The 25,741-nt window shown below is 35.9% G+C and overlaps 9 non-coding genes across 9 annotated transcripts; all 9 read right to left on the bottom strand.

Moving 5' to 3' along the window:
• Positions 1–243: 243 nt before the first annotated feature.
• Positions 244–336, bottom strand: TRNAI-UAU (transfer RNA isoleucine (anticodon UAU)). Its single transcript is given in 2 exon segments — positions 244–279; positions 299–336. It is a non-coding gene; the product is annotated as a tRNA-Ile (tRNA).
• A 1,711-nt stretch (positions 337–2,047) lies between these two features.
• Positions 2,048–2,140, bottom strand: TRNAT-UGU (transfer RNA threonine (anticodon UGU)). The gene is given in 2 exon segments: positions 2,048–2,083; positions 2,103–2,140. It is a non-coding gene; the product is annotated as a tRNA-Thr (tRNA).
• An 802-nt stretch (positions 2,141–2,942) lies between these two features.
• On the bottom strand, positions 2,943–3,035 carry TRNAL-UAA (transfer RNA leucine (anticodon UAA)). Its single transcript is given in 2 exon segments — positions 2,943–2,978; positions 2,998–3,035. It is a non-coding gene; the product is annotated as a tRNA-Leu (tRNA).
• Positions 3,036–8,330: 5,295 nt separating this feature from the next.
• Positions 8,331–8,423, bottom strand: TRNAT-UGU (transfer RNA threonine (anticodon UGU)). The gene is given in 2 exon segments: positions 8,331–8,366; positions 8,386–8,423. It is a non-coding gene; the product is annotated as a tRNA-Thr (tRNA).
• Positions 8,424–14,595: 6,172 nt separating this feature from the next.
• On the bottom strand, positions 14,596–14,688 carry TRNAI-UAU (transfer RNA isoleucine (anticodon UAU)). The gene is given in 2 exon segments: positions 14,596–14,631; positions 14,651–14,688. It is a non-coding gene; the product is annotated as a tRNA-Ile (tRNA).
• Positions 14,689–16,389: 1,701 nt separating this feature from the next.
• Positions 16,390–16,472, bottom strand: TRNAT-UGU (transfer RNA threonine (anticodon UGU)). Its single transcript is given in 2 exon segments — positions 16,390–16,425; positions 16,435–16,472. It is a non-coding gene; the product is annotated as a tRNA-Thr (tRNA).
• Positions 16,473–19,076: 2,604 nt separating this feature from the next.
• TRNAI-UAU (transfer RNA isoleucine (anticodon UAU)) lies at positions 19,077–19,169 on the bottom strand. Its single transcript is given in 2 exon segments — positions 19,077–19,112; positions 19,132–19,169. It is a non-coding gene; the product is annotated as a tRNA-Ile (tRNA).
• Positions 19,170–20,882: 1,713 nt separating this feature from the next.
• Positions 20,883–20,965, bottom strand: TRNAT-UGU (transfer RNA threonine (anticodon UGU)). Its single transcript is given in 2 exon segments — positions 20,883–20,918; positions 20,928–20,965. It is a non-coding gene; the product is annotated as a tRNA-Thr (tRNA).
• A 2,612-nt stretch (positions 20,966–23,577) lies between these two features.
• On the bottom strand, positions 23,578–23,670 carry TRNAI-UAU (transfer RNA isoleucine (anticodon UAU)). The gene is given in 2 exon segments: positions 23,578–23,613; positions 23,633–23,670. It is a non-coding gene; the product is annotated as a tRNA-Ile (tRNA).
• Positions 23,671–25,741: the final 2,071 nt, after the last annotated feature.

Genomic DNA, 25,741 nt, shown 5'->3' with positions numbered 1-25,741 from the left:
GATGCAACTGCTTTACCAACAGTATGTTAATCTTTTCCATTGCTGTTTTGTTGGCTGACTGAAGGAAGATATGCAGTGCATTTGAACCAAAGCAGATGTGTGCTGACAACTTAAATGCACAATCATGTTTGTGTTTTTTCTTTCTTTCTTCTATCCTTTGTAATATCATATTAAATATTAAGGTAGCAGTTTATAATCAATGACTAATGACATAAGAAAAGGAAAAAAAACAGTATACAAAGATGCTCCAGGTGAGGCTTGAACTCACAACCTCAGCATTGCTCAACAGATACTGTCTTATAAGTACCGCGCGCTGACCAATTGCGCCACTGGAGCACTTTGCAGCATTAATTGGTTATGCTAGATGTGGATTTTATTCAATACAATCAGTACAGTCATAAGAATTGAAAAAGAAAATCATTTTTGGTGATGAATGATGAGCAACAAAGGAAAATGCATGCCAGATGGCACTTGAATAAGCTATCCACGGTGATAGAAAAGGTTTAAAAAACAACAACAACAACAATGTTATAATAATTAATGTCATATTTTAGCTTCTGTGGTCATTTTTTACAAGCTAAACACTGCAAGACTGTTTTACAGTTGAAGCAAGGATAAAATATCAACTCTAGTGATGAGACACTTGCTGTAATGACTTCCACCCCATATGGGACTTGGACCCCCTGGCTTAGGAGGGCAGTGACTTATCCATTATGCCAGTGGTGCTTACTGATGTCCTTATTTAAGACTGATAGGTTTTTAATAGTCAATTATTTATTTTTTGAAGAAAAGTGAAGCTGTTTACTGTGTTCTTTGCATTGCCAAGTCCAGCAAGAAATGTGCTGGTACTATCCAGAGCTGTCAGTATGGATTATCATGCTATATTGCAGAAAATCAATTTGATGCAACTGCTTTACCAACAGTATGTTAATCTTTTCCATTGCTGTTTTGTTGGCTGACTGAAGGAAGATATGCAGTGCATTTGAACCAAAGCAGATGTGTGCTGACAACTTAAATGCACAATCATGTTTGTGTTTTTTCTTTCTTTCTTCCATCCTTTGTAATATCATATTAAATATTAAGGTAGCAGTTTATAATCAATGACTAATGACATAAGAAAAGGAAAAAAAACAGTGTACAAAGATGCTCCAGGTGAGGCTTGAACTCACAACCTCAGCATTGCTCAACAGATACTGTCTTATAAGAACCGCGCGCTGACCAATTGCGCCACTGGAGCACTTTGCAGCATTAATTGGTTATGCTAGATGTGGATTTTATTCAATACAATCAGTACAGTCATAAGAATTGAAAAAGAAAATCATTTTTGGTGATGAATGATGAGCAACAAAGGAACATGCATGCTAGATGGCACTTGAATAAGCTGTCGACGGTGATAGAAAAGGTTTAAAAAACAACAACAACAATGTTATCATAATTAATGTCATATTTTAGCTTCTGTGGTCATTTTTTACAAGCTAAACACTGCAAGACTGTTTTACAGTTGAAGCAAGGATAAAATATCAACTCTAGTGATGAGACACTTTCTGTAATGACTTCCAACTCAGACCGGACTTAAACCCACAACCTCTAGCTTAGGAGAACAGTGCCTTATCCATTATGCCAGTGGTGCTTACTGATGTCCTTATTTAAGACTGATAGGTTTTTAATAGTCAATTATTTATTTTTGAAGAAAAGTGAAGCTGTTTACTGTGTTCTTTGCATTGCCAAGTCCAGCAAGAAATGTGCTGGTACTATCCAGAGCTGTCAGTATGGATTATCATGCTATATTGCAGAAAATCTATTTGATGCAACTGCTTTACCAACAGTATGTTAATCTTTTCCATTGCTGTTTTGTTGGCTGACTGAAGGAAGATATGCAGTGCATTTGAACCAAAGCAGATGTGTGCTGACAACTTAAATGCACAATCATGTTTGTGTTTTTTCTTTCTTTCTTCCATCCTTTGTAATATCATATTAAATATTAAGGTAGCAGTTTATAATCAATGACTAATGACATAAGAAAAGGAAAAAAAACAGTATACAAAGATGCTCCAGGTGAGGCTTGAACTCACAACCTCAGCATTGCTCAACAGATACTGTCTTACAAGTACCGCGCGCTGACCAATTGCGCCACTGGAGCACTTTGCAGCATTAATTGGTTATGCTAGATGTGGATTTTATTCAATACAATCAGTACAGTCATAAGAATTGAAAAAGAAAATCATTTTTGGTGATGAATGATGAGCAACAAAGGAAAATGCATGCCAGATGGCACTTGAATAAGCTATCCACGGTGATAGAAAAGGTTTAAAAAACAACAACAACAATGTTATAATAATTAATGTCATATTTTAGCTTCTGTGGTCATTTTTTACAAGCTAAACACTGCAAGACTGTTTTACAGTTGAAGAAAGGATAAAATATCAACTCTAGTGATGAGACACTTGCTGTAATGACTTCCACCCCATATGGGACTTGGACCCCCTGGCTTAGGAGGGCAGTGACTTATCCATTATGCCAGTGGTGCTTACTGATGTCCTTATTTAAGACTGATAGGTTTTTAATAGTCAATTATTTATTTTTGAAGAAAAGTGAAGCTGTTTACTGTGTTCTTTGCATTGCCAAGTCCAGCAAGAAATGTGCTGGTACTATCCAGAGCTGTCAGTACGGATTATCATGCTATATTGCAGAAAATCAATTTGATGCAACTGCTTTACCAACAGTATGTTAATCTTTTCCATTGCTGTTTTGTTGGCTGACTGAAGGAAGATATGCAGTGCATTTGAACCAAAGCAGATGTATGCTGACAACTTAAATGCACAATCATGTTTGTGTTTTTTCTTTCTTTCTTCCATCCTTTGTAATATCATATTAAATATTAAGGTAGCAGTTTATAATCAATGACTAATGACATAAGAAAAAAAAAAAACAGTGTACAAAGATGCTCCAGGTGAGGCTTGAACTCACAACCTCAGCATTGCTCAACAGATACTGTCTTTTAAGAACCGCGCGCTGACCAATTGCGCCACTGGAGCACTTTGCAGCATTCATTGGTTATGCTAGATGTGGATTTTATTCAATACAATCAGTACAGTCATAAGAATTGAAAAAGAAAATCATTTTTGGTGATGAATGATGAGCAACAAAGGAACATGCATGCCAGATGGCACTTGAATAAGCTGCCCACGATGATAGAAAAGGTTTAAAAAAAAAACAACAACAATGTTATTTTTGTCATATTTTAGCTTCTGTGGTCATTTTTTACAAGCTAAACACTGCAAGACTGTTTTACAGTTGAAGCAAGGATAAAATATCAACTCTAGTGATGAGGCACTTGCTGTAATGACTTCCAACTCAGACGGGACTTAAACCCACAACCACTGGCTTAGGAGAACAGTGCCTTATCCATTATGCCAGTGGTGCTTACTGATGTCCTTATTTAAGACTGATAGGTTTTTAATAGTCAATTATTTATTTTTGAAAAAAAGTGAAGCTGTTTACTGTGTTCTTTGCATTACCAAGTCCAGCAAGAAATGTGCTGGTACTAACCAGAGCTGTCAGTATGGATTATCATGCTATATTGCAGAAAATCAATTTGATGCAACTGCTTTACCAACAGTATGTTAATCTTTTCCATTGCTGTTTTGTTGGCTGACTGAAGGAAGATATGCAGTGCATTTGAACCAAAGCAGATGTGTGCTGACAACTTAATTGCACAATCATGTTTGTGTGCTTTCTTTCTTTCTTCCATCCTTTGTAATATCATATTAAATATTAAGGTAGCAGTTTATAATCAATGACTAATGACAAGGAAAAAAAACAGTATACAAAGATGCTCCAGGTGAGGCTTGAACTCAAAACCTCAGCACTGCTCAACAGATACTGTCTTATAAGTACCGTGCACAGACCAATTGCGCCACTGGAGCACTTTCTAGCATTAATTGGTTATGCTAGATGTGGATTTTATTCAATACAATCAGTACAGTCATAAGAATTGAAAAAGAAAATAATTTTTGGTGATGAATGATGAGCAACAAAGGAACATGCATGCCAGATGGCACTTGAATAAGCTGCCCACGGTGATAGAAAAGGTTTAAAAAAAAACAACAACGTTATTTTTGTCATATTTTAGCTTCTGTGGTCATTTTTTACAAGCTAAACACTGCAAGACTGTTTTACAGTTGAAGCAAGGATAAAATATCAACTCTAGTGATGAGGCACTTGCTGTAATGACTTCCAACTCAGACGGGACTTAAACCCACAACCACTGGCTTAGGAGAACAGTGCCTTATCCATTATGGCAGTGGTGCTTACTGAAGTCCTTATTTAAGACTGATAGGTTTTTAATAGTCAATTATTTATTTTTGAAAAAAATTGAAGCTGTTTACTGTGTTCTTTGCATTACCAAGTCCAGTAAGAAATGTGCTGTTACTATCCAGAGCTGTCAGTATGGATTATCATGCTATATTGCAGAAAATCAATTTGATGCAACTGCTTTACCAACAGTATGTTAATCTTTTCCATTGCTGTTTTGTTGGCTGACTGAAGGAAGATATGCAGTGCATTTGAACCAAAGCAGATGTGTGCTGACAACTTAAATGCACAATCATGTTTGTGTTTTTTCTTTCTTTCTTCCATCCTTTGTAATATCTTATTAAATATTAAGGTAGCAGTTTATAATCAATGACTAATGACTTAAGAAAAGGAAAAAAAAACAGTATACAAAGATGCTCCAGGTGAGGCTTGAACTCACAACCTCGGCATTGCTCAACAGATACTGTTTTATAAGTAGCGCGCGCTGACCAATTGCGCCACTGGAGCACTTTTCAGCATTTATTGGTTATGCTAGATGTGGATTTTATTCAATACAATCAGTACAGTCATAAGAATTGAAAAAGAAAATCATTTTTGGTGATGCATGATGAGCAACAAAGGAACATGCATGCCAGATGGCACTTGAATAAGCTGTCCACGGTGATAGAAAAGGTTTAAAAAACAACAACAACAATGTTATCATAATTAATGTCATATTTTAGCTTCTGCGGTCATTTTTTACAAGCTAAACACTGCAAGACTGTTTTACAGTTGAAGCAAGGATAAAATATCAACTCTAGTGATGAGACACTTGCTGTAATGACTTCCACCCCATATGGGACTTGGACCCCCTGGCTTAGGAGGGCAGTGACTTATCCATTATGCCAGTGGTGCTTACTGATGTCCTTATTTAAGACTGATAGGTTTTTAATAGTCAATTATTTATGTTTGAAAAAAATTGAAGCTGTTTACTGTGTTCTTTGCATTACCAAGTCCAGCAAGAAATGTGCTGGTACTATCCAGAGCTGTCAGTATGGATTATCATGCTATATTGCAGAAAATCAATTTGATGCAACTGCTTTACCAACAGTATGTTAATCTTTTCCATTGCTGTTTTGTTGGCTGACTGAAGGAAGATATGCAGTGCATTTGAACCAAAACAGATGTGTGCTGACAACTTAAATGCACAATCATGTTTGTGTTTTTATTTCTTTTTTCCATCCTTTGTATTATCATATTAAATATTAAGGTAGCAGTTTATAATCAATGACTAATGACATAAGAAAAGGAAAAAAAAACAGTATACAAAAATGCTCCATGTGAGGCTTGAACTCACAACCTCGGCATTGCTCAACAGACACTGTCTTATAAGTACCGCGCACTGACTAATTGCGCCACTGGAGCGCTTTGCAGCTTTAATTGGTTATGCTAGATGTGGATTTTATTCAATACAATCAGTACAGTCATAAGAATTGAAAAAGAAAATCATTTTTGGTGATGAATGATGAGCAACAAAGGAACATGCATGCCAGATGGCACTTGAATAAGCTGTCCACGGTGATAGAAAATGTTTAAAAAACAACAACAACAATGTTATCATAATTAATGTCATATTTTAGCTTCTGTGGTAATTTTTTACAAGCTAAACACTGCAAGACTGTTTTACAGTTGAAGCAAGGATAAAATATCAAATCAAGTGATGAGACACTTTCTGTAATGACTTCCAACTCAGACCGGACTTAAACCCACAACCACTAGCTTAGGAGAACAGTGCCTTATCCATTATGCCAGTGGTGCTTACTGATGTCCTTATTTAAGACTGATAGGTTTTTAATAGTCAATTATTTATTTTTGAAAAAAAGTGAAGCTGTTTACTGTGTTCTTTGCATTACCAAGTACAGCAAGAAATGTGCTGGTACTAACCACAGCTGTCAGTATGGATTATCATGCTATATTGCAGAAAATCAATTTGATGCAACTGCTTTACCAACAGTATGTTAATCTTTTCCATTGCTGTTTTGTTGGCTGACTGAAGGAAGATATGCAGTGCATTTGAACCAAAGCAGATGTGTGCTGACAACTTAAATGCACAATCATGTTTGTGTTTTTTCTTTCTTTCTTCCATCCTTTGTAATATCATATTAAATATTAAGGTAGCAGTTTATAATCAATGACTAATGACATAAGAAAAGGAAAAAAAACAGTATACAAAGATGCTCCAGGTGAGGCTTGAACTCACAACCTCAGCATTGCTCAACAGATACTGTCTTATAAGTACCGCGCACTGACCAATTGCGCCACTGGAGCACTTTGCAGCATCAATTGGTTATGCTAGATGTGGATTTTATTCAATACAATCAGTATAGTCATAAGAATTGAAAAAGAAAATCATTTTTGGTGATGAATGATGAGCAACAAAGGAACACGCATGCCAGATGGCACTTGAATAAGCTGTCCACGGTGATAGAAAAGGTTTAAAAAACAACAACAACAATGTTATCATAATTAATGTCATATTTTAGCTTCTGTGGTCATTTTTTACAAGCTAAACACTGCAAGACTGTTTTACAGTTGAAGCAAGGATAAAATATCAACTCTAGTGATGAGACACTTGCTGTAATGACTTCCACCCCATATGGGACTTGGACCCCCTGGCTTAGGAGGGCAGTGACTTATCCATTATGCCAGTGGTGCTTACTGATGTCCTTATTTAAGACTGATAGGTTTTTAATAGTCAATTATTTATTTTTTGAAGAAAAGTGAAGTTGTTTACTGTGTTCTTTGCATTGCCAAGTCCAGCAAGAAATGTGCTGGTACTATCCAGAGCTGTCAGTATGGATTATCATGCTATATTGCAGAAAATCAATTTGATGCAACTGCTTTACCAACAGTATGTTAATCTTTTCCATTGCTGTTTTGTTGGCTGACTGAAGGAAGATATGCAGTGCATTTGAACCAAAGCAGATGTGTGCTGACAACTTAAATGCACAATCATGTTTGTGTTTTTTCTTTCTTTCTTCCATCCTTTGTAATATCATATTAAATATTAAGGTAGCAGTTTATAATCAATGACTAATGACATAAGAAAAGGAAAAAAAACAGTGTACAAAGATGCTCCAGGTGAGGCTTGAACTCACAACCTCAGCATTGCTCAACAGATACTGTCTTATAAGAACCGCGCGCTGACCAATTGCGCCACTGGAGCACTTTGCAGCATTCATTGGTTATGCTAGATGTGGATTTTATTCAATACAATCAGTACAGTCATAAGAATTGAAAAAGAAAATCATTTTTGGTGATGAATGATGAGCAACAAAGGAACATGCATGCTAGATGGCACTTGAATAAGCTGTCGACGGTGATAGAAAAGGTTTAAAAAACAACAACAACAATGTTATCATAATTAATGTCATATTTTAGCTTCTGTGGTCATTTTTTACAAGCTAAACACTGCAAGACTGTTTTACAGTTGAAGCAAGGATAAAATATCAACTCTAGTGATGAGACACTTTCTGTAATGACTTCCAACTCAGACCAGACTTAAACCCACAACCTCTAGCTTAGGAGAACAGTGCCTTATCCATTATGCCAGTGGTGCTTACTGATGTCCTTATTTAAGACTGATAGGTTTTTAATAGTCAATTATTTATTTTTGAAGAAAAGTGAAGCTGTTTACTGTGTTCTTTGCATTGCCAAGTCCAGCAAGAAATGTGCTGGTACTATCCAGAGCTGTCAGTATGGATTATCATGCTATATTGCAGAAAATCAATTTGATGCAACTGCTTTACCAACAGTATGTTAATCTTTTCCATTGCTGTTTTGTTGGCTGACTGAAGGAAGATATGCAGTGCATTTGAACCAAAGCAGATGTGTGCTGACAACTTAAATGCACAATCATGTTTGTGTTTTTTCTTTACTTTCTTCCATCCTTTGTAATATCATATTAAATATTAAGGTAGCAGTTTATAATCAATGACTAATGACATAAGAAAAGGAAAAAAAACAGTATACAAAGATGCTCCAGGTGAGGCTTGAACTCACAACCTCAGCATTGCTCAACAGATACTGTCTTACAAGTACCGCGCGCTGACCAATTGCGCCACTGGAGCACTTTGCAGCATTAATTGGTTATGCTAGATGTGGATTTTATTCAATACAATCAGTACAGTCATAAGAATTGAAAAAGAAAATCATTTTTGGTGATGAATGATGAGCAACAAAGGAAAATGCATGCCAGATGGCACTTGAATAAGCTATCCACGGTGATAGAAAAGGTTTAAAAAACAACAACAACAATGTTATAATAATTAATGTCATATTTTAGCTTCTGTGGTCATTTTTTACAAGCTAAACACTGCAAGACTGTTTTACAGTTGAAGAAAGGATAAAATATCAACTCTAGTGATGAGACACTTGCTGTAATGACTTCCACCCCATATGGGACTTGGACCCCCTGGCTTAGGAGGGCAGTGACTTATCCATTATGCCAGTGGTGCTTACTGATGTCCTTATTTAAGACTGATAGGTTTTTAATAGTCAATTATTTATTTTTGAAGAAAAGTGAAGCTGTTTACTGTGTTCTTTGCATTGCCAAGTCCAGCAAGAAATGTGCTGGTACTATCCAGAGCTGTCAGTACGGATTATCATGCTATATTGCAGAAAATCAATTTGATGCAACTGCTTTACCAACAGTATGTTAATCTTTTCCATTGCTGTTTTGTTGGCTGACTGAAGGAAGATATGCAGTGCATTTGAACCAAAGCAGATGTATGCTGACAACTTAAATGCACAATCATGTTTGTGTTTTTTCTTTCTTTCTTCCATCCTTTGTAATATCATATTAAATATTAAGGTAGCAGTTTATAATCAATGACTAATGACATAAGAAAAAAAAAAAAACAGTGTACAAAGATGCTCCAGGTGAGGCTTGAACTCACAACCTCAGCATTGCTCAACAGATACTGTCTTATAAGAACCGCGCGCTGACCAATTGCGCCACTGGAGCACTTTGCAGCATTCATTGGTTATGCTAGATGTGGATTTTATTCAATACAATCAGTACAGTCATAAGAATTGAAAAAGAAAATCATTTTTGGTGATGAATGATGAGCAACAAAGGAACATGCATGCCAGATGGCACTTGAATAAGCTGCCCACGATGATAGAAAAGGTTTAAAAAAAAAACAACAACAATGTTATTTTTGTCATATTTTAGCTTCTGTGGTCATTTTTTACAAGCTAAACACTGCAAGACTGTTTTACAGTTGAAGCAAGGATAAAATATCAACTCTAGTGATGAGGCACTTGCTGTAATGACTTCCAACTCAGACGGGACTTAAACCCACAACCACTGGCTTAGGAGAACAGTGCCTTATCCATTATGCCAGTGGTGCTTACTGATGTCCTTATTTAAGACTGATAGGTTTTTAATAGTCAATTATTTATTTTTGAAAAAAAGTGAAGCTGTTTACTGTGTTCTTTGCATTACCAAGTCCAGCAAGAAATGTGCTGGTACTAACCAGAGCTGTCAGTATGGATTATCATGCTATATTGCAGAAAATCAATTTGATGCAACTGCTTTACCAACAGTATGTTAATCTTTTCCATTGCTGTTTTGTTGGCTGACTGAAGGAAGATATGCAGTGCATTTGAACCAAAGCAGATGTGTGCTGACAACTTAATTGCACAATCATGTTTGTGTGCTTTCTTTCTTTCTTCCATCCTTTGTAATATCATATTAAATATTAAGGTAGCAGTTTATAATCAATGACTAATGACAAGGAAAAAAAACAGTATACAAAGATGCTCCAGGTGAGGCTTGAACTCAAAACCTCAGCACTGCTCAACAGATACTGTCTTATAAGTACCGTGCACAGACCAATTGCGCCACTGGAGCACTTTCTAGCATTAATTGGTTATGCTAGATGTGGATTTTATTCAATACAATCAGTACAGTCATAAGAATTGAAAAAGAAAATAATTTTTGGTGATGAATGATGAGCAACAAAGGAACATGCATGCCAGATGGCACTTGAATAAGCTGCCCACGGTGATAGAAAAGGTTTAAAAAAAAACAACAACGTTATTTTTGTCATATTTTAGCTTCTGTGGTCATTTTTTACAAGCTAAACACTGCAAGACTGTTTTACAGTTGAAGCAAGGATAAAATATCAACTCTAGTGATGAGGCACTTGCTGTAATGACTTCCAACTCAGACGGGACTTAAACCCACAACCACTGGCTTAGGAGAACAGTGCCTTATCCATTATGGCAGTGGTGCTTACTGAAGTCCTTATTTAAGACTGATAGGTTTTTAATAGTCAATTATTTATTTTTGAAAAAAATTGAAGCTGTTTACTGTGTTCTTTGCATTACCAAGTCCAGTAAGAAATGTGCTGTTACTATCCAGAGCTGTCAGTATGGATTATCATGCTATATTGCAGAAAATCAATTTGATGCAACTGCTTTACCAACAGTATGTTAATCTTTTCCATTGCTGTTTTGTAGGCTGACTGAAGGAAGATATGCAGTGCATTTGAACCAAAGCAGATGTGTGCTGACAACTTAAATGCACAATCATGTTTGTGTTTTTTCTTTCTTTCTTCCATCCTTTGTAATATCTTATTAAATATTAAGGTAGCAGTTTATAATCAATGACTAATGACTTAAGAAAAGGAAAAAAAAACAGTATACAAAGATGCTCCAGGTGAGGCTTGAACTCACAACCTCGGCATTGCTCAACAGATACTGTTTTATAAGTAGCGCGCGCTGACCAATTGCGCCACTGGAGCACTTTTCAGCATTTATTGGTTATGCTAGATGTGGATTTTATTCAATACAATCAGTACAGTCATAAGAATTGAAAAAGAAAATCATTTTTGGTGATGCATGATGAGCAACAAAGGAACATGCATGCCAGATGGCACTTGAATAAGCTGTCCACGGTGATAGAAAAGGTTTAAAAAACAACAACAACAATGTTATCATAATTAATGTCATATTTTAGCTTCTGCGGTCATTTTTTACAAGCTAAACACTGCAAGACTGTTTTACAGTTGAAGCAAGGATAAAATATCAACTCTAGTGATGAGACACTTGCTGTAATGACTTCCACCCCATATGGGACTTGGACCCCCTGGCTTAGGAGGGCAGTGACTTATCCATTATGCCAGTGGTGCTTACTGATGTCCTTATTTAAGACTGATAGGTTTTTAATAGTCAATTATTTATGTTTGAAAAAAATTGAAGCTGTTTACTGTGTTCTTTGCATTACCAAGTCCAGCAAGAAATGTGCTGGTACTATCCAGAGCTGTCAGTATGGATTATCATGCTATATTGCAGAAAATCAATTTGATGCAACTGCTTTACCAACAGTATGTTAATCTTTTCCATTGCTGTTTTGTTGGCTGACTGAAGGAAGATATGCAGTGCATTTGAACCAAAACAGATGTGTGCTGACAACTTAAATGCACAATCATGTTTGTGTTTTTCTTTCTTTTTTCCATCCTTTGTATTATCATATTAAATATTAAGGTAGCAGTTTATAATCAATGACTAATGACATAAGAAAAGGAAAAAAAAACAGTATACAAAAATGCTCCATGTGAGGCTTGAACTCACAACCTTGGCATTGCTCAACAGACACTGTCTTATAAGTACCGCGCACTGACTAATTGCGCCACTGGAGCGCTTTGCAGCTTTAATTGGTTATGCTAGATGTGGATTTTATTCAATACAATCAGTACAGTCATAAGAATTGAAAAAGAAAATCATTTTTGGTGATGAATGATGAGCAACAAAGGAACATGCATGCCAGATGGCACTTGAATAAGCTGTCCACGGTGATAGAAAATGTTTAAAAAACAACAACAACAATGTTATCATAATTAATGTCATATTTTAGCTTCTGTGGTAATTTTTTACAAGCTAAACACTGCAAGACTGTTTTACAGTTGAAGCAAGGATAAAATATCAAATCTAGTGATGAGACACTTTCTGTAATGACTTCCAACTCAGACCGGACTTAAACCCACAACCACTAGCTTAGGAGAACAGTGCCTTATCCATTATGCCAGTGGTGCTTACTGATGTCCTTATTTAAGACTGATAGGTTTTTAATAGTCAATTATTTATTTTTGAAAAAAAGTGAAGCTGTTTACTGTGTTCTTTGCATTACCAAGTACAGCAAGAAATGTGCTGGTACTAACCACAGCTGTCAGTATGGATTATCATGCTATATTGCAGAAAATCAATTTGATGCAACTGCTTTACCAACAGTATGTTAATCTTTTCCATTGCTGTTTTGTTGGCTGACTGAAGGAAGATATGCAGTGCATTTGAACCAAAGCAGATGTGTGCTGACAACTTAAATGCACAATCATGTTTGTGTTTTTTCTTTCTTTCTTCCATCCTTTGTAATATCATATTAAATATTAAGGTAGCAGTTTATAATCAATGACTAATGACATAAGAAAAGGAAAAAAAACAGTATACAAAGATGCTCCAGGTGAGGCTTGAACTCACAACCTCAGCATTGCTCAACAGATACTGTCTTATAAGTACCGCGCACTGACCAATTGCGCCACTGGAGCACTTTGCAGCATCAATTGGTTATGCTAGATGTGGATTTTATTCAATACAATCAGTACAGTCATAAGAATTGAAAAAGAAAATCATTTTTGGTGATGAATGATGAGCAACAAAGGAACACGCATGCCAGATGGCACTTGAATAAGCTGTCCACGGTGATAGAAAAGGTTTAAAAAACAACAACAACAATGTTATAATAATTAATGTCATATTTTAGCTTCTGTGGTCATTTTTTACAAGCTAAACACTGCAAGACTGTTTTACAGTTGAAGCAAGGATAAAATATCAACTCTAGTGATGAGACACTTTCTGTAATGACTTCCAACTCAGACCGGACTTAAACCCACAACCACTAGCTTAGGAGAACAGTGCCTTATCCATTATGCCAGTGGTGCTTACTGATGTCCTTATTTAAGACTGATAGGTTTTTAATAGTCAATTATTTATTTTTGAAGAAAAGTGAAGCTGTTTACTGTGTTCTTTGCATTGCCAAGTCCAGCAAGAAATGTGCTGGTACTATCCAGAGCTGTCAGTATGGATTATCATGCTATATTGCAGAAAATCAATTTGATGCAACTGCTTTACCAACAGTATGTTAATCTTTTCCATTGCTGTTTTGTTGGCTGACTGAAGGAAGATATGCAGTGCATTTGAACCAAAGCAGATGTGTGCTGACAACTTAAATGCACAATCATGTTTGTGTTTTTTCTTTCTTTCTTCCATCCTTTGTAATATCATATTAAATATTAAGGTAGCAGTTTATAATCAATGATATAAGAAAAGGAAAAAAAACAGTATACAAAGATGCTCCAGGCGAGGCTTTAACTCACAACCTCAACAGATACTTTCTTACAAGTACCGCGCGCTGACCAATTGCACCACTGGAGCACTTTGCAGCATTGGTTGGTTCTGCTAGATGTGGATTTTATTCAATACAATCAGTACAGTCATAAGAATTGAAAAAGAAAATCATTTTTGGTGATGAATTATGAGAAACAAATGAACATGCATGTCAGATGGTACTTGAATAAGCTGTCCACTGTGATAGAAAAGGTTTAAAAAAAAACAACAACAATGTTATCATAATAAATGTCATATTTTAGCCACTGTGGTCATTTTTTGCAAGCTAAACACTGCAAGACTGTTCTACAGTTGAAGCAAGGATAAAATATCAACTCTAGTGATGAGACACTTGCTATAATGACTTCCACCCCATATGGGACTTGGACCCCCTGGCTTAGGAGGGCAGTGACTTATCCATTATGCCAGTGGTGCTTACTGATGTCCTTATTTAAGACTGATAGGTTTTTAATAGTCAATTATTTATTTTTGAAGAAAAGTGAAGCTGTTTACTGTGTTCTTTGCATTGCCAAGTCCAGCAAGAAATGTGCTGGTACTATCCAGAGCTGTCAGTATGGATTATCATGCTATATTGCAGAAAATCAATTTGATGCAACTGCTTTACCAACAGTATGTTAATCTTTTCCATTGCTGTTTTGTTGGCTGACTGAAGGAAGATATGCAGTGCATTTGAACCAAAGCAGATGTGTGCTGACAACTTAAATGCACAATCATGTTTGTGTTTTTTCTTTCTTTCTTCCATCCTTTGTAATATCATATTAAATATTAAGGTAGCAGTTTATAATCAATGACTAATGACATAAGAAAAGGAAAAAAAACAGTATACAAAGATGCTCCAGGTGAGGCTTGAACTCACAACCTCAGCATTGCTCAACAGATACTGTCTTATAAGTACCGCGCGCTGACCAATTGCGCCACTGGAGCACTTCGCAGGATTAATTGGTTATGCTAGATGTGGATTTTATTCAATACAATCAGTACAGTCATAAGAATTGAAAAAGAAAATCATTTTTGGTGATGAATGATGAGCAACAAAGGAAAATGCATGCCAGATGGCACTTGAATAAGCTATCCACGGTGATAGAAAAGGTTTAAAAAACAACAACAACAATGTTATAATAATTAATGTCATATTTTAGCTTCTGTGGTCATTTTTTACAAGCTAAACACTGCAAGACTGTTTTACAGTTGAAGCAAGGATAAAATATCAACTCTAGTGATGAGACACTTGCTGTAATGACTTCCACCCCATATGGGACTTGGACCCCCTGGCTTAGGAGGGCAGTGACTTATCCATTATGCCAGTGGTGCTTACTGATGTCCTTATTTAAGACTGATAGGTTTTTAATAGTCAATTATTTATTTTTTGAAGAAAAGTGAAGCTGTTTACTGTGTTCTTTGCATTGCCAAGTCCAGCAAGAAATGTGCTGGTACTATCCAGAGCTGTCAGTATGGATTATCATGCTATATTGCAGAAAATCAATTTGATGCAACTGCTTTACCAACAGTATGTTAATCTTTTCCATTGCTGTTTTGTTGGCTGACTGAAGGAAGATATGCAGTGCATTTGAACCAAAGCAGATGTGTGCTGACACCTTAAATGCACAATCATGTTTGTGTTTTTTCTTTCTTTCTTCCATCCTTTGTAATATCATATTAAATATTAAGGTAGCAGTTTATAATCAATGACTAATGACATAAGAAAAGGAAAAAAAACAGTGTACAAAGATACTCCAGGTGAGGCTTGAACTCACAACCTCAGCATTGCTCAACAGATACTGTCTTATAAGAACCGCGCGCTGACCAATTGCGCCACTGGAGCACTTTGCAGCATTCATTGGTTATGCTAGATGTGGATTTTATTCAATACAATCAGTACAGTCATAAGAATTGAAAAAGAAAATCATTTTTGGTGATGAATGATGAGCAACAAAGGAACATGCATGCTAGATGGCACTTGAATAAGCTGTCGACGGTGATAGAAAAGGTTTAAAAAACAACAACAACAATGTTATCATAATTAATGTCATATTTTAGCTTCTGTGGTCATTTTTTACAAGCTAAACACTGCAAGACTGTTTTACAGTTGAAGCAAGGATAAAATATCAACTCTAGTGATGAGACACTTTCTGTAATGACTTCCAACTCAGACCAGACTTAAACCCACAACCTCTAGCTTAGGAGAACAGTGCCTTATCCATTATGCCAGTGGTGCTTACTGATGTCCTTATTTAAGACTGATAGGTTTTTAATAGTCAATTATTTATTTTTGTAGAAAAGTGAAGCTGTTTACTGTGTTCTTTGTATTGCCAAGTCCAGCAAGAAATGTGCTGGTACTATCCAGAGCTGTCAGTATGGATTATCATGCTATATTGCAGAAAATCAATTTGATGCAACTGCTTTACCAACAGTATGTTAATCTTTTCCATTGCTGTTTTGTTGGCTGACTGAAGTAAGATATGCAGTGCATTTGAACCAAAGCAGATGTGTGCTGACAACTTAAATGCACAATCATGTTTGTGTTTTTTCTTTCTTTCTTCCATCCTTTGTAATATCATATTAAATATTAAGGTAGCAGTTTATAATCAATGACATAAGAAAAGGAAAAAAAACAGTATACAAAGATGCTCCAGGCGAGGCTTGAACTCACAACCTCAACAGATACTTTCTTACAAGTACCGCGTGCTGACCAATTGCACCACTGGAGCACTTTGCAGCATTGGTTGGTTCTGCTAGATGTGGATTTTATTCAATACAATCAGTACAGTCATAAGAATTGAAAAAGAAAATCATTTTTGGTGATGAATTATGAGAAACAAATGAACATGCATGTCAGATGGTACTTGAATAAGCTGTCCACTTTGATAGAAAAGGTTTAAAAAAAAACAACAACAATGTTATCATAATAAATGTCATATTTTAGCTTCTGTGGTCATTTTTTGCAAGCTAAACACTGCAAGACTGTTTTACAGTCGAAGCAAGGATAAAATATCAACTCTAGTGATGAGACACTTGCTATAATGACTTCCACCCCATATGGGACTTGGACCCCCTGGCTTAGGAGGGCAGTGACTTATCCATTATGCCAGTGGTGCTTACTGATGTTCTTATTTAAGACTGTTACTTTTTTAATAGTCAATTATTTATTTTTGAGGAAAAAGTGAAGCTGTTTACTGTGTTCTTTGCATTACCAAGTCCAGCAAGATATTTGCAGGTACTATCCAGAGCTGTCAGTATGGATTATCATGCTATATTGCAGAAAATCAATTTGATGCAACTGCTTTACCAACAGTATGTTAATCTTATCCATTGCTGTTTTGTTGGCTGACTGAAGGAAGATATGCAGTGCATTTGAACCAAAGCAGATGTGTGCTGACAACTTAAATGTACAATCATGTTTGTGTTTTTTCTTTCTTTCTTCCATCCTTTGTAATATCATATTAAATATTAAGGTAGCAGTTTATAATCAATGACTAATGACATAAGAAAAAAAAAAATACAGTATACTAAGATGCTCCAGGTGAGGCTTGAACTCACACCCTCGGCATTGCTCAACAGATACTGTCTTATAAGTACCGCGCACTGACCAATTGCGCCAATGGAGCACTTTGCAGCCTTAATTGGTTATGCTAGATGTGGATTTTATTCAATACAATCAGTACAGTCATAAGAATTGAAAAAGAAAATCATTTTTGGTGATGAATGATGAGCAACAAAGGAACATGCGTGCCAGATGGCACTTGAATAAGCTGTCCACGGTGATAGAAAAGGTTTAAAAAAAACAACAACAATGTTATTTTTGTCATATTTTAGCTTCTGTTGTCATTTTTTACAAGCTAAACACTGCAAGACTGTTTTACAGTTGAAGCAAGGATAAAATATCAACTCTAGTGATGAGACACTTGCTGTAATGACTTCCAACTCAGACGGGACTTAAACCCACAACCACTGGCTTAGGAGAACAGTGCCTTATCCATTATGCCAGTGGTGCTTACTGATGTCCTTATTTAAGACTGATAGGTTTTTAATAGTCAATTATTTATTTTTGAAAAAAAGTGAAGCTGTTTACTGTGTTCTTTGCATTACCAAGTCCAGCAAGAAATGTGCTGGTACTATCCAGAGCTATCAGTATGGATTATCATGCTATATTGCAGAAAATCAATTTGATGCAACTGCTTTGCCAACAGTATGTTAATCTTTTCCATTGCTGTTTTGTTGGCTGATTGAAGGAAGATATGCACTGCATTTGAACCAAAGCAGATGTGTGCTGACAACTTAAATGCACAATCATGTTTGTGTTTTTTCTTACTTCCATCCTTTGTAATATCATATTAAATATTAAGGTAGCAGTTTATAATCAATGACTAATGACATAAGAAAAGGAAAAAAAAATAGTGTACAAAGATACTCAAGGTGAGGCTTGACCTCACAACCTTGGCATTGCTCAACAGATACTGTATTATAAGTTTCACGCGCTGACCAATTGCGCCACTGGAGCACTTTGCAGCATTAATTGGTTATGCTAGATGTGGATTTTATTCAATACAATCAGTACATTCATAAGAATTGAAAAAGAAAATCATTTTTGGTGATGAATGATGAGCAACAAAGGAACATGCATGCCAGATGGCACTTGAATAAGCTGTCCACGGTGATAGAAAAGGTTTTAAAAACAACAACAACAACAATGTTATCATAATAAATGTCATATTTTAGCTTCTGTGGTCATTTTTTACAATCTAAACACTGCAAGACTGGTTTACAGTTGAAGCAAGGATAAAATATCAACTCTACTGATGAGACACTTGCTGTAATGACTTCCAACTCAGACGGGACTTAAACCCACAACCACTGGCTTAGGAGAACAGTGCCTTATCCATTATGCCAGTGGTGCTTACTGATGTCCTTATTTAAGACTGATAGGTTTTTAATAGTCAATTATTTATTTTTTGAAAAAATATGAAGCTGTTTACTGTGTTCTTTGCTTTACCAAGTCCAGCAAGAAATGTGCTGGTACTATCCAGAGCTGTCAGTATGGATTATCATGCTATATTGCAGAAAATCAATTTGATGCAACTGCTTTACCAACAGTATGTTATTCTTTTCCATTGCTGTTTTGTTGGCTGACTGAAGGAAGATATGCAGTGCATTTGAACCAAAGCAGATGTGTGCTGACAACTTAAATGCACAATCATGTTTGTGTTTTTTCTTTCTTTCTTCCATCCTTTGTAATATCATATTAAATATTAAGGTAGCAGTTTATAATCAATGACTAATGACATAAGAAAAGGAAAAAAAACAGAATACAAAGATGCTCCAGGTGAGGCTTGAACTCACAACCTCGGCATTGCTCAACAAATACTGTCTTATAAGTACCGCGCGCTGACCAATTGCGCCACTGGAGCACTTTGCAGCATTAATTGGTTGTGCTAGATGTGGATTTTATTCAATACAATCAGTACAGTCATAAGAATTGAAAAAGAAAATCATTTTTGGTGATGAATGATGAGCAACAAAGGAACATGCATGCCAGATGGCACTTGAATAAGCTGTCCACAGTGATAGAAAAGGTTTAAAAAACAACAACAACAACAACAATGTTATCATAATAAATGTCATATTTTAGCTTCTGTGGTCATTTTTTACAAGCTAAACACTGCAAGACTGTTTTACAGTTGAAGCAAGGATAAAATATCAACTCTAGTGATGAGACACTTGCTGTAATGACTTCCAACTCAGACGGGACTTAAACCCACAACCACTGGCTTAGGAGAACAGTGCCTTATCCATTATGCCAGTGGTGCTTACTGATGTCCTTATTTAAGACTGATAGGTTTTTAATAGTCAATTATTTATTTTTGAAAAAAAGTGAAGCTGTTTACTGTGTTCTTTGCATTACCAAGTCCAGCAAGAAATGTGCTGGTACTATCCAGAGCTGTCAGTATGGATTATCATGCTATATTGCAGAAAATCAATTTGATGCAACTGCTTTACCAACAGTATGTTATTCTTTTCCATTGCTGTTTTGTTGGCTGATTGAAGGAAGATATGCAGTGCATTTGAACCAAAGCAGATGTGTGCTGACAACTTAAATGCACAATCATGTTTGTGTTTTTTCTTTCTTTCTTCCATCCTTTGTAATATCATATTAAATATTAAGGTAGCAGTTTATAATCAATGACTAATGACATAAGAAAAGGAAAAAAAAACAGTATACAAAGATGCTCCAGGTGAGGTTTGACCTCACAACCTTGGCATTGCTCAACAGATACTGTCTTATAAGTTTCGCGCGCTGACCAGTTGCGCCACTGGAGCACTTTGCAGCATTAATTGGTTATGCTAGATGTGGATTTTATTCAATACAATCAGTACATTCATAAGAATTGAAAAAGAAAATCATTTATGGTGATGAATGATGAGCAACAAAGGGACATGCATGCCAGATGGCACTTGAATAAGCTGTCCACGGTGATAGAAAAGGTTTAAAAAACAACAACAACAATGTTATCATAATAAATGTCATATTTTAGCTTCTGTGGTCATTTTTTACAAGCTAAACACTGCAAGTCTGTTTTACAGTTGAAGCAAGGATAAAATATCAACTCTAGTGATGAGACACTTGCTGTAATGACTTCCAACTCAGACGGGACTTAAACCCACAACCACTGGCTTAGGAGAACAGTGCCTTATCCATTATGCCAGTGGTGCTTACTGATGTCCTTATTTAAGACTGATAGGTTTTTAATAGTCAATTATTTATTTTTGAAAAAAAGTGAAGCTGTTTACTGTGTTCTTTGCATTACCAAGTCCAGCAAGAAATGTGCTGGTACTATCCAGAGCTGTCAGTATGGATTATCATGCTATATTGCAGAAAATCAATTTGATGCAACTGCTTTACCAACAGTATGTTAATCTTTTCCATTGCTGTTTTGTTGGCTGACTGAAGGAAGATATGCAGTGCATTTGAACCAAAGCAGATGTGTGCTGACAACTTAAATGCACAATCATGTTTGTGTGTTTTCTTTCTTTCTTCCATCCTTTGTAATATCATATTAAATATTAAGGTAGCAGTTTATAATCAATGACATAAGAAAAGGAAAAAAAACAGTATACAAAGATGCTCCAGGCGAGGCTTGAACTCACAACCTCAACAGATACTTTCTTACAAGTACCGCGTGCTGACCAATTGCACCACTGGAGCACTTTGCAGCATTGGTTGGTTCTGCTAGATGTGGATTTTATTCAATACAATCAGTACAGTCATAAGAATTGAAAAAGAAAATCATTTTTGGTGATGAATTATGAGAAACAAATGAACATGCATGTCAGATGGTACTTGAATAAGCTGTCCACTTTGATAGAAAAGGTTTAAAAAAAAAAAACAACAATGTTATCATAATAAATGTCATATTTTAGCTTCTGTGGTCATTTTTTGCAAGCTAAACACTGCAAGACTGTTTTACAGTCGAAGCAAGGATAAAATATCAACTCTAGTGATGAGACACTTGCTATAATGACTTCCACCCCATATGGGACTTGGACCCCCTGGCTTAGGAGGGCAGTGACTTATCCATTATGCCAGTGGTGCTTACTGATGTTCTTATTTAAGACTGTTACTTTTTTAATAGTCAATTATTTATTTTTGAGGAAAAAGTGAAGCTGTTTACTGTGTTCTTTGCATTACCAAGTCCAGCAAGATATTTGCAGGTACTATCCAGAGCTGTCAGTATGGATTATCATGCTATATTGCAGAAAATCAATTTGATGCAACTGCTTTACCAACAGTATGTTAATCTTATCCATTGCTGTTTTGTTGGCTGACTGAAGGAAGATATGCAGTGCATTTGAACCAAAGCAGATGTGTGCTGACAACTTAAATGTACAATCATGTTTGTGTTTTTTCTTTCTTTCTTCCATCCTTTGTAATATCATATTAAATATTAAGGTAGCAGTTTATAATCAATGACTAATGACATAAGAAAAGAAAAAAAAAAATACAGTATACTAAGATGCTCCAGGTGAGGCTTGAACTCACACCCTCGGCATTGCTCAACAGATACTGTCTTATAAGTACCGCGCACTGACCAATTGCGCCAATGGAGCACTTTGCAGCCTTAATTGGTTATGCTAGATGTGGATTTTATTCAATACAATCAGTACAGTCATAAGAATTGAAAAAGAAAATCATTTTTGGTGATGAATGATGAGCAACAAAGGAACATGCGTGCCAGATGGCACTTGAATAAGCTGTCCACGGTGATAGAAAAGGTTTAAAAAAAACAACAACAATGTTATTTTTGTCATATTTTAGCTTCTGTGGTCATTTTTTACAAGCTAAACACTGCAAGACTGTTTTACAGTTGAAGCAAGGATAAAATATCAACTCTAGTGATGAGACACTTGCTGTAATGACTTCCAACTCAGACGGGACTTAAACCCACAACCACTGGCTTAGGAGAACAGTGCCTTATCCATTATGCCAGTGGTGCTTACTGATGTCCTTATTTAAGACTGATAGGTTTTTAATAGTCAATTATTTATTTTTGAAAAAAAGTGAAGCTGTTTACTGTGTTCTTTGCATTACCAAGTCCAGCAAGAAATGTGCTGGTACTATCCAGAGCTATCAGTATGGATTATCATGCTATATTGCAGAAAATCAATTTGATGCAACTGCTTTGCCAACAGTATGTTAATCTTTTCCATTGCTGTTTTGTTGGCTGATTGAAGGAAGATATGCACTGCATTTGAACCAAAGCAGATGTGTGCTGACAACTTAAATGCACAATCATGTTTGTGTTTTTTCTTACTTCCATCCTTTGTAATATCATATTAAATATTAAGGTAGCAGTTTATAATCAATGACTAATGACATAAGAAAAGGAAAAAAAAATAGTGTACAAAGATACTCAAGGTGAGGCTTGACCTCACAACCTTGGCATTGCTCAACAGATACTGTATTATAAGTTTCACGCGCTGACCAATTGCGCCACTGGAGCACTTTGCAGCATTAATTGGTTATGCTAGATGTGGATTTTATTCAATACAATCAGTACATTCATAAGAATTGAAAAAGAAAATCATTTTTGGTGATGAATGATGAGCAACAAAGGAACATGCATGCCAGATGGCACTTGAATAAGCTGTCCACGGTGATAGAAAAGGTTTTAAAAACAACAACAACAACAACAATGTTATCATAATAAATGTCATATTTTAGCTTCTGTGGTCATTTTTTACAATCTAAACACTGCAAGACTGGTTTACAGTTGAAGCAAGGATAAAATATCAACTCTACTGATGAGACACTTGCTGTAATGACTTCCAACTCAGACGGGACTTAAACCCACAACCACTGGCTTAGGAGAACAGTGCCTTATCCATTATGCCAGTGGTGCTTACTGATGTCCTTATTTAAGACTGATAGGTTTTTAATAGTCAATTATTTATTTTTTGAAAAAATATGAAGCTGTTTACTGTGTTCTTTGCTTTACCAAGTCCAGCAAGAAATGTGCTGGTACTATCCAGAGCTGTCAGTATGGATTATCATGCTATATTGCAGAAAATCAATTTGATGCAACTGCTTTACCAACAGTATGTTATTCTTTTCCATTGCTGTTTTGTTGGCTGACTGAAGGAAGATATGCAGTGCATTTGAACCAAAGCAGATGTGTGCTGACAACTTAAATGCACAATCATGTTTGTGTTTTTTCTTTCTTTCTTCCATCCTTTGTAATATCATATTAAATATTAAGGTAGCAGTTTATAATCAATGACTAATGACATAAGAAAAGGAAAAAAAACAGAATACAAAGATGCTCCAGGTGAGGCTTGAACTCACAACCTCGGCATTGCTCAACAAATTCTGTCTTATAAGTACCGCGCGCTGACCAATTGCGCCACTGGAGCACTTTGCAGCATTAATTGGTTGTGCTAGATGTGGATTTTATTCAATACAATCAGTACAGTCATAAGAATTGAAAAAGAAAATCATTTTTGGTGATGAATGATGAGCAACAAAGGAACATGCATGCCAGATGGCACTTGAATAAGCTGTCCACAGTGATAGAAAAGGTTTAAAAAACAACAACAACAACAACAATGTTATCATAATAAATGTCATATTTTAGCTTCTGTGGTCATTTTTTACAAGCTAAACACTGCAAGACTGTTTTACAGTTGAAGCAAGGATAAAATATCAACTCTAGTGATGAGACACTTGCTGTAATGACTTCCAACTCAGACGGGACTTAAACCCACAACCACTGGCTTAGGAGAACAGTGCCTTATCCATTATGCCAGTGGTGCTTACTGATGTCCTTATTTAAGACTGATAGGTTTTTAATAGTCAATTATTTATTTTTGAAAAAAAGTGAAGCTGTTTACTGTGTTCTTTGCATTACCAAGTCCAGCAAGAAATGTGCTGGTACTATCCAGAGCTGTCAGTATGGATTATCATGCTATATTGCAGAAAATCAATTTGATGCAACTGCTTTACCAACAGTATGTTATTCTTTTCCATTGCTGTTTTGTTGGCTGATTGAAGGAAGATATGCAGTGCATTTGAACCAAAGCAGATGTGTGCTGACAACTTAAATGCACAATCATGTTTGTGTTTTTTCTTTCTTTCTTCCATCCTTTGTAATATCATATTAAATATTAAGGTAGCAGTTTATAATCAATGACTAATGACATAAGAAAAGGAAAAAAAAACAGTATACAAAGATGCTCCAGGTGAGGTTTGACCTCACAACCTTGGCATTGCTCAACAGATACTGTCTTATAAGTTTCGCGCGCTGACCAGTTGCGCCACTGGAGCACTTTGCAGCATTAATTGGTTATGCTAGATGTGGATTTTATTCAATACAATCAGTACATTCATAAGAATTGAAAAAGAAAATCATTTATGGTGATGAATGATGAGCAACAAAGGGACATGCATGCCAGATGGCACTTGAATAAGCTGTCCACGGTGATAGAAAAGGTTTAAAAAACAACAACAACAATGTTATCATAATAAATGTCATATTTTAGCTTCTGTGGTCATTTTTTACAAGCTAAACACTGCAAGTCTGTTTTACAGTTGAAGCAAGGATAAAATATCAACTCTAGTGATGAGACACTTGCTGTAATGACTTCCAACTCAGACGGGACTTAAACCCACAACCACTGGCTTAGGAGAACAGTGCCTTATCCATTATGCCAGTGGTGCTTACTGATGTCCTTATTTAAGACTGATAGGTTTTTAATAGTCAATTATTTATTTTTGAAAAAAAGTGAAGCTGTTTACTGTGTTCTTTGCATTACCAAGTCCAGCAAGAAATGTGCTGGTACTATCCAGAGCTGTCAGTATGGATTATCATGCTATATTGCAGAAAATCAATTTGATGCAACTGCTTTACCAACAGTATGTTAATCTTTTCCATTGCTGTTTTGTTGGCTGACTGAAGGAAGATATGCAGTGCATTTGAACCAAAGCAGATGTGTGCTGACAACTTAAATGCACAATCATGTTTGTGTGTTTTCTTTCTTTCTTCCATCCTTTGTAATATCATATTAAATATTAAGGTAGCAGTTTATAATCAATGACTAATGACATAAAAAAGGGAAAAAAAAACATTATACAAAGCAGCTCCAGGTGAGGCATGAACTCACAACCTCGGCATTTCTCAACAGATACTGTCTTATAAGTACCACGCGCTGACCAATTGCGCCACTGGAGCACTTTGCAGCATTAATTGGTTATGCTAGATGTGGATTTTATTCAATACAATCAGTACAGTCATAAGAATTGAAAAAGAAAATCATTTATGGTGATGAATGATGAGCAACAAAGGGACATGCATGCCAGATGGCACTTGAATAAGCTGTCCACTGTGATAGAAAAGGTTTAAAAAACAACAACAACAATGTTATCATAATTAATGTCATATTTTAGCTTCTGTGGTCATTTTTTACAAGCTAAACACTGCAGGACTGT

This window comes from Pseudophryne corroboree, chromosome 4 (genome assembly GCF_028390025.1).
Source record: "Pseudophryne corroboree isolate aPseCor3 chromosome 4, aPseCor3.hap2, whole genome shotgun sequence".
In the NCBI taxonomy this organism is placed as follows: domain Eukaryota; kingdom Metazoa; phylum Chordata; class Amphibia; order Anura; family Myobatrachidae; genus Pseudophryne; species Pseudophryne corroboree.
This window is presented reverse-complemented; position numbering and strand designations above follow the sequence as displayed.